Source organism: Lolium rigidum, unplaced genomic scaffold, assembly GCF_022539505.1.
Source record: "Lolium rigidum isolate FL_2022 unplaced genomic scaffold, APGP_CSIRO_Lrig_0.1 contig_57733_1, whole genome shotgun sequence".
In the NCBI taxonomy this organism is placed as follows: domain Eukaryota; kingdom Viridiplantae; phylum Streptophyta; class Magnoliopsida; order Poales; family Poaceae; genus Lolium; species Lolium rigidum.
In genome coordinates, this window is record NW_025901023.1 from 1,839 (window position 1) to 10,534 (window position 8,696).

The window sequence follows — 8,696 nt, forward strand, 5'->3', positions numbered from 1 at the left end:
AGAGTGCATGAGGTGCTCGAATATAGAAGTGAACTTCCTTATATCTGTTAGTGAACTTCCGATCGCGTTATAAAAGTTTCAGGCATGTAATAAAATTATAGCGAACTTATGTGGATGTGAACTTCTTCTTCCCTGAATCTGAACTTCCCGACGGACTTCAATATTGTACAGGGCGAACTTCCAAAACTTTAGTCTAGTTTGAAGTGAACTTCAGAAAATATAGCGAACTTCCTGGTTGTTTCTAGTGAACTTCTCGACGGAGTACCAGAATTGTATGTTTGTGCGGACAGTATTTTTACGTTGATTTTTAAACCACTTATCGGATTGATACATACAATATACCGTTGGATTCGTACGGAAATTTTGCTACTTTTTCATGTTCATCGTTTTCGCAAATTATATATTGTTTAAATCTAATTTTAAATATACAAAACAATGTTTTCGCGGATTTCTCTATTTTCGTGTAGTTTATGGGGTCCAGTTTTCAAACCGTTTATCGGATTGGGGCGTATCATATGTCGTTGGAAAGCTGATGTCTAGGCGCACCTTTCTCATGAAGAACACTCTTCTAAATTCTTTACATTTTAAGAGCATATTCGAAAATACATAATTTCGATTTTCACACTTTTCGGTTTTCCTACTGTTTTTTGGGGCTTATTTTTGAACCACTCGTCGGAATGTTTCAAATGATATTGCATTGAAAAGATATTGATTAGGCGCAGCTTTTTCATATGTAACATTTTTTCAAATTCTAAACGATTCAAGTTTAATTTCAGAAATATGCAAAATCGGATATAACGCCAACATGACAACATTTCAATATTGGCTCATCTAGATTTATTAAGTGTGGCATTTGCGGTGTGTTGGAGTATTAATAGAGTTATATTAGTGATAATTGTATGTGGCGCCGGTCGATTTACGTAATAAGAGGTTTTATGAATGATTTCTGTTCATATAATTTCCTCCTAGAAAAATAGAGTACATGAGCTGCTCGAATATGAAAGTGAATTTCTCGATATCTGTTAGTGAACTTCCGCTCGCGGTACAAAAGTTTCAGTCATGCTTAAAATGTACTTCCTACATATTCAAAGTGAACTTTCACGCACAAAGTGAAGTTTGACAAAAGCACATTTCTAGTATGTTCATGGTGAACTTCCCCCGTGTTCAAAGATAGTATTAACAAAAAATAAATTTGGAGCTTGCTTGCTAATGCCGAACTAGTTAAATGTTGCAAGCTGGAACAATAAACTGGAAACTACATGCAATTCACTGTACTTTAACGAAAAGTTCATTCTATGGAGTTTTCGGTTGTTTTGTTTCTGTTTACTATTTTGTGGGGTTGTAATTATTTTACAGTGAACTGGTGAAGTTCAAAGTGTGAACTTCCATATAAAAATATATAACTTCTTTGTTTAATACCAAAGCCAAACAAGTGGACTTTACATCAAAGATATACGCACAAGCCCAGGTGTACTGACAAAGACAAGTGAATGCATAGCATGTTTGATACCAAAGCCTAACAAGTGGACTTTACATCAAAGAACTGTACTGCCCTAGATGCATAACAGTGAACTTCACACATAATTAATATACAAAAGTCATCCACCCGTCAACGCAAATATCAGAAGCGAACTTCACGACCAATCCATCTAGTAGACTCAAATAAAAATCCATCTTGTGGGAATAGTCTAAATTGAAGTATCAGGACACACAAAATTCACGAATAGAGAAGTTAACTCCACAAATTAGTATCAGTAAGCTTCACTCAGCCTGCGCCGTGCCCGTCCTGGGAATGTTCCTGCAACAGACGCCCCCGCGGCGCGACATTTGGGCTTGAAGACGCCATGGACAGGGAGCGACCGCCAAGCCGCATCCACCTCCAAGAAGTAGCGTAGGGCTAGCACCACGTTTATTCCTCGTCCTCTGCAGCATTGCCTCATCGGGTTGGCCGTGATCAGGGAGTCCTTGTTGTATATGCATGTGATGCTAGGACGATGTGAGTGGGCTTCTCAAGTACCTGGCACCAAATGATAGAATTAGGTGAATACAAAATTGGAAATATTTGATTATAATGAAAGAACATAGAGTTGATCAGAAACTGCTGAAGCTATCTTCCAAACAAATCAGAAAAAAGGTGAGTATTCAAAGGAGAGAGCACTACTAGATTCTACAAGATGAACACCAGTACTAGTAGTAGTATCTAAAATAATCTGCGTTTTCACAATAAAGAAAATGAACTTCCGCGGCCAACGAACCGCACTTCGCAACAAAAGAGTGTACCTTTCTTAAAAATAAGTTACTTGCAGTTTAAGATAATTGAGCAAAAAAATTGAGAATACTGCGCCGTTGAAGTGTATTGCTCCTAGTACTAGCATACTTTTTTTGCCTAATACTTCAGCATTCATTACAGATATTTACTCCTTTTTTCCTTGAACTATATAAACTTCTATTAAAGATAATGTAGCATGTTCTACTAACTAACATTGAAATATCACAACAAAGAGTGAAAAGATATGTTCAATATAATGTCGCATTAGAGAATAGCTAGCTGATTAATGTATAGCTAGCTGATTATGTTTGTAAAAGTAGCCCCTGGAAAGTGGTTCAACATTACCTTGGCTCCATGCATCTTCTGTTCTGAATTCTGATAAATAAATAAATAAATATCTGATCAATATATAGCTTGTTGATTATGAAACGAACTGTTCCGCAAAGAAAACTGAACTTCGCCTTCGGCCAAAGCAAACTCCCCTGGAAAGAATATTCTACACATTCGGTATCTTTTTAATTTCTTCTGAAACTAAAAGTGAACGCCCTGATACTAAAAGTGAATCTCCCGTTCAAACAAAACAAACATCCTAACAAGTCATAGATGTATTTATTTGGATAGAAAACTTGAACTCCTATTAATTTACACAATGAACTGCCAATTTTCATGTAGTGCACTTTCGAAGCATAATATAATCAAAACATATTATACAGGATCTGCAAGACTGCAACCACGTACCAGAAAAAATATCCTCGAATGAACTTCGGGAGGAGAACGTGTAGGAGTTCACAAGAGTGCCATGGACGGACAAGCCGCCAGGATTTCGTGCAGATGCTTCCTGTCGACGCCGTGGTGGTGGAGTTCGGTTGGTGCTCAGGGGAAATCCTGAGCTTAAGTGGAGGTGGTTGAGGTGTACTGGGTTGCTCTGGTGGTTAACCAGACGACGCGCTGCAGAGGATATATAACTCGCACCCTGTAGAGCATGCAAATCAACTACCTACAGTACTAGCATCCAACATCCCCACACGTAAGATCATAATACTGCTAGTACTGTCTTGGCAGACAACACAACCTAGTTCCTAAACATGCCACTAACTGAAAACAAAATGTAAGACCTGGTACGGAACTGAAACACTCTATACAGTTAACTGACGACATCAGATAAAAGTTCAGAACTAAAAGGAACTTCAGAAACTGAATATAGTGAACTCCTACTTTGGTTTAACACATCAAACTCTACAAAACGAAAAGTGAACTTTAATTGTTTTACACATCAAATTCAAAAGTTTTTTTAAGTGGACTTGGGTAAATAATCATATGTCGCACGTTTTCCATTCTATATATTTTTTCAACAGAACTCCTAAAAAAAAATACACGCAATCTGTAAGAAAAGAACTTGTGGACATGGACACTACTGGACTCATTGACGCGCTTCCGTAAAAGAAAAATCGAAATTACATGAATGAATAATGTGAACTCCCTGTCCATGTCCGTCGGTCGCCTCGATGCCACAACACCGGTGAAGTTCTGACCCCGCGTCGAAGAGGTTAAGCGCAAGGGCTGAGCCGCGTGAAAATGTGAACTTCCACACAAAAAAGACGCGGCGAACTTCTGGAAAAAAAGGAAGCAAACTTCACAAATAGATCAAATGACCTTCTTGACTTAAACATATAGATCAAGTATATTCTACACATCTGTTTGGCTTCTAATGTCGCCTGAAGGTTGCTCTCAAGCTCTATCTCCACCTGATCAATGTTAGATAGGTGCATGTACAGCTTGCACTGAACCAGCATCAACACTTCAGTCAAGCGGCGCTTGAACACTAACCCAGGAGGAAACGCATGACTGATTTTTTCAATAAAAGGTGAACTACGATGCTTTGAAGTTTGAACCATGCCAATCTTTTCTATTTTTCTTAATGCAATTTTTGTTGTGTGTTTTGAACTCTCTGATAAATCAAAGTGAACTTTCACGAATTGGAGAAGTGAGCTACACGTATTTGCAAAAGTGAACTCCACAGATTAATAATGTGAATTAACATCAGGCTATCTAATGAATCTAACTTCGAGCAAATATAGAAGTGAACCTTGCTCCCTGACAAATTGAATTCTGTTCTTTTCTAGCAACATGCATCTCCACATACATACATGGCATAAACATTTTTTCATACAAAGTAACTACTGGAGCTTTTAAGAGTGAACTACTAGAGCTAGCCATGTATGCATCATCCATACGGATGATTTTTCCTTACTAGTACATCCATATCGACATGCAAAAAAGGGCAGGCAAACCAATATTCAAGCGAATAGGTACATGAGCACCCGACGGTTGTATTGCTTACCAGTTCAGATTAACAACATTTCAGCAAGAGCAACCGGCGGCTGTACTGCTTTGCATCCCATCAAATGAATATGCACTAACAATACTCAGATGGTTGGGTAGTTCAGTTCCGAGCAGTCCCGGCTGGCACCACAAACTCCCACCACCATTGACACCATGGACAAAAACTAGCAGGCCAACGCACGTGAACTGCCCGGCACTGCACGGCGGACTACCACACCCTGAATATTTTATCAGTTATGGAACTAAAAGATACCTAGGCCATTGTCTAAAACAGCAAGAAAAACAACGACATACCATGATAAACTAATTTCACGGTAAATTCACATCAAATATTTATGATCATTGGTGTATACAAAAACATAGCGTGTTACCAATGGAATGCATACGTAGTTGTACAAATAAAGATTATCATAAAATTACCTAGTGTTGCACACTATGGTGGAGGGAGTCAACTCTGGCGGTGCCCGGAAGTCCACGCCGGTGAGCGCTGGAGCCCAGAACAGGAGGCGTTGCTGCCATCTGCCGCCTGAATAGGACAAGGCTATGTTAACTGAACTAAATAGGGTCAAGATATGTGACAAGAATACTACAGCTACACTTCTCTGTAATTAGTATTTAGCACTGTAGTGACAAGAGTAGATCAGAAAATGTGTAGGTTTTAACTACCTCTTCCAGAAATCGAAATGCGCTATTTGATTTTCTAGTATTCAACCGGACGAGCACCATCTATTCAATGTTAAGAATTAATGAACTTCTAGATGGGGAAAAGTGAACGTTCCTAACTATAATGTATATCCCTGTTGTAACACACTGAACTTTTTTATCATACCCGTTATTTATTGTACTGAACTTCCTGGATAATAATATTGATTCACAAGCAGCACACTTTGTATTAAAAATAGTGAACTAATAATATTAACAGAAGTGAACTTTTTTATCGCATATAAAGTTAACCGCCCAAAGAACTCTAGCAATCTTGCAAGAGTACATTTTTCTACCAAGAAAATAGTGAACTTAGCACTAGTACAAACTGAACTTTAATAACAATAAATTTGGAAACTTCATATGTTGAATGCCAAGCAATAAAGTGAATCATGGAACTGGATTTGATCCACTAGCCAAAATCATCTACGACTACGAGCATCACCATCCGGAGTTAGAAGAAGCAACGAGGTAAGGGCCTGGTTGCGAGGTCATTGACGCGGCCAAGTACCAAGAGCAATGGTTGCATCTTTGCGCCAATATCTGAACTTCACATTTTCCAATTTGTGAACTTCAAAATTCAGTTAAAAAGAAAATCAAAATTGGAAAGACTAATTAACCTAGAAAGAATATCTAAACTGAAGTAGCATGAGATGAGATGTGAACTTCACCAATTAGTAAGCGGGGCCGTATTTAAAGGCGCGAGGGGGTCAAGCCGCTGGAGTCCGGAGCAGCGATGAGGAACATCACTGGGGCAAGGAGTACTCTTATGTGCGCTTTAACCGAAATCAGTGGACAAAACGAATTTCCATAACAAAAGCAAGTAAACATCATGTGTCGACTGAGGTGAACTTCTATTTTCTGTTTCAATCCAATGAATCAATCGATGCAAATGATCAATACAATTGAAGTTGACAACACCTAGCAGCGCGTTTGTGGGCCAAGCACCAGGAGCAATGGCGGCAGATTTTCATGCCTATATCTGAACTACACATTTTTCCATTTGTGAACTTCAAAATTGAGTTAACAAAATAATTCAAAATTGGAAAAACTAATTGCAGGAGATGTGAACTTCACCAAATAGGAAGCGGCGTCGTTGGCCTGAGACGGTCGAGATGCAGGGCAGGGGTCGGGCGTCCCCTGCACCAGCCGGCCATGCAACACGGAAAGGGAGTGGCGCCTCCGACAGGTGGTGGGAGCAGCGGCGGCCACGCGCGCGGCAGGGGGTGAGGGCGGCGGCGCCCGTGTGCGCAGCAGGGGGTGGGGGCGGCGGCGTCCGTCCGTGCGGCAGGTGGGGGGGGGCGGTGTCCGTGTGCGCCGCATGTGGTGGGGGCGGCGGCGTCCGTCCGCGCGGCAGGTGTTGGGGGCGGCGGTGGCCGTGTGAGCCGCAAGTGGTGGGGGCGGCGGCGGATGGGCGTGCGGCAGGGGGTGGGGGCAGCGCCGGCAGTGCGTTTGACAGGTGGTGGGGGCGGCGTCGGGCGGTGCGGGAAGCCGGGGAGGAGTAGAGGCAGTGGCTGCCGGCGAAGGGTGCGGGAAGCTCGAGGTAGGAGATGAGAGGAGGGTCGGGGTGGTTGGGGTTGGGGGCGGTTTTCTTTTACCTGGGCGGTTTTCTCGGGCGTTCAGATGGGGCGTGTTCGGAATAAGAAACTAAGCGGGATTAGGGGGTTCGAGAATAGCTATTCTAGAACCCCTCTTAAGGGGGGTTTGAGAATAGTTGGGCTCTCTCTCTCTATATATATATATATATAGGACATATTCATACTACACCCGGGTGTAGTTACACCCACGCGTGTTTCTCATAATGTAGATAGTATCTATCATACCTAAGGGTATGTACATGGAGTATGAAGTATATAAAACTATTTTGGTAGTATATATAATACTTTGTAGGTAGTATGCACATTTTTTTACGTAAACTCATCTTTTACGTATACATATGCATGTATTTCGTATATATAGTGCAAACTATATGCTCACTTATACTTTTTTCACCAAACTTGGTTTCTAATATCTTAGATATAGTGTAGGAACATACTCAAACTGATAAAGTATCATATATACTTCCGTATGGTAGTATATTAGATTTGGGTGTAACTACACCCAGGGGTAGGAAGTATTTATCCTATATATGAGAAAAAAAATAAAGTCGGGTCGAATTAGGCAGCGAGGCCGGCAGAGTACAACCGAAGGCTACTAGTACTACCTTAGAGTACTGTAGTAATATAATATAGTAAAAATAATGGACTTATTTAAACCACTCTTGTCAGTGTAGCATCACGTCCAAATTTAATGCATTCTGTGGAAATCGAAATAATGCTGTAAAAACTCTCATATAGCATGCACCGGCACTTTCCAACAAAATGTCGCTTGAAGACCAGCATCGAGTGATGTCGTCTCCATTTCCTAGAAAAACCACTGACTTAGTTACACTGCAATCCCCAAATAAATGTGTTATATCGAATAAAATGACGTATCCACCTCTACTTGCCAGAGGTTGGAGATGTACATACATGCGAAGGTCAGTGACGGTGGTGCGTCGGGGACGGGGGAGAGCGTGGCGGGGAGGATGGTGGCACGACCCCAAAAGGCAGCTCAGACAGGGTCAACGGTACGGTGATCGAACCACGGCGGACAACCTTCTTATGGTAGTAATACCTCCAGCCCAAAGCTGAACACTAATTTTTTGAAAAGTCAAACCAGGTAAAGTTTGACCAAACTTTTAGAACAATCTATTAACAAATATAATGTTTTATAGATACCGTACATAAATTAATTTTATTATCTATTTAATGATATTAATTTTGTATTTTGAATGTTAATGATATTTCGTAAAAGCTTAGTCAAACTTGACATAGTTTGACTCTCTAAAAATAATAAATTCTTAAGCTTTGAAATGGAGGTCGTATATGCGAAGAAGACATTCTGGTCAAATGAGGCGGCGCGGCCAGCAGAGCACAAGTACAAATAAAATACAATTGTTGCAAAATATCATCATATAAACAGATCGAATATTATGTCATAATGGAACAACCTTGCGATCAATATTACACACTAGTAGCAACACCACATAACTGACTCAATAAACGTCATCCTCAGAAGAGATCCCAAACTCTTACCATAGAAACGTATCGCGGTCGCGCTGTGTGACGCCTCGGAACCGGTACCATGAGGATTCCAGTGAACCCGCCGAAATCAGCACGATATCGATTCTGAGACGCCCTCCGACACGACGTGCAGGACGAATCACACACATGATGCCAGAGGAATTACCACGAGCAGTAACATTACAACAGGTTTACAATAGAACCCACAAGAATCTGTGCATGCTGCTCTATTTCGTGGGCTTAGTTTTTCCCATGGTATCAATTTTGCAAAAGATGTT

The 8,696-nt window shown here is 40.8% G+C and overlaps 1 long non-coding RNA gene across 1 annotated transcript; it reads right to left on the reverse strand.

The window, feature by feature from the left end:
* Window positions 1-1,558: 1,558 nt before the first annotated feature.
* Window positions 1,559-3,876, reverse strand: LOC124681859. Its single transcript, XR_006996067.1, has 2 exons — window positions 3,008-3,876; window positions 1,559-2,017 (listed from the first exon to the last, which is right to left on the reverse strand). It is a non-coding gene; the product is annotated as an uncharacterized LOC124681859 (long non-coding RNA).
* Between the last annotated feature and the right edge of the window lie 4,820 nt (window positions 3,877-8,696).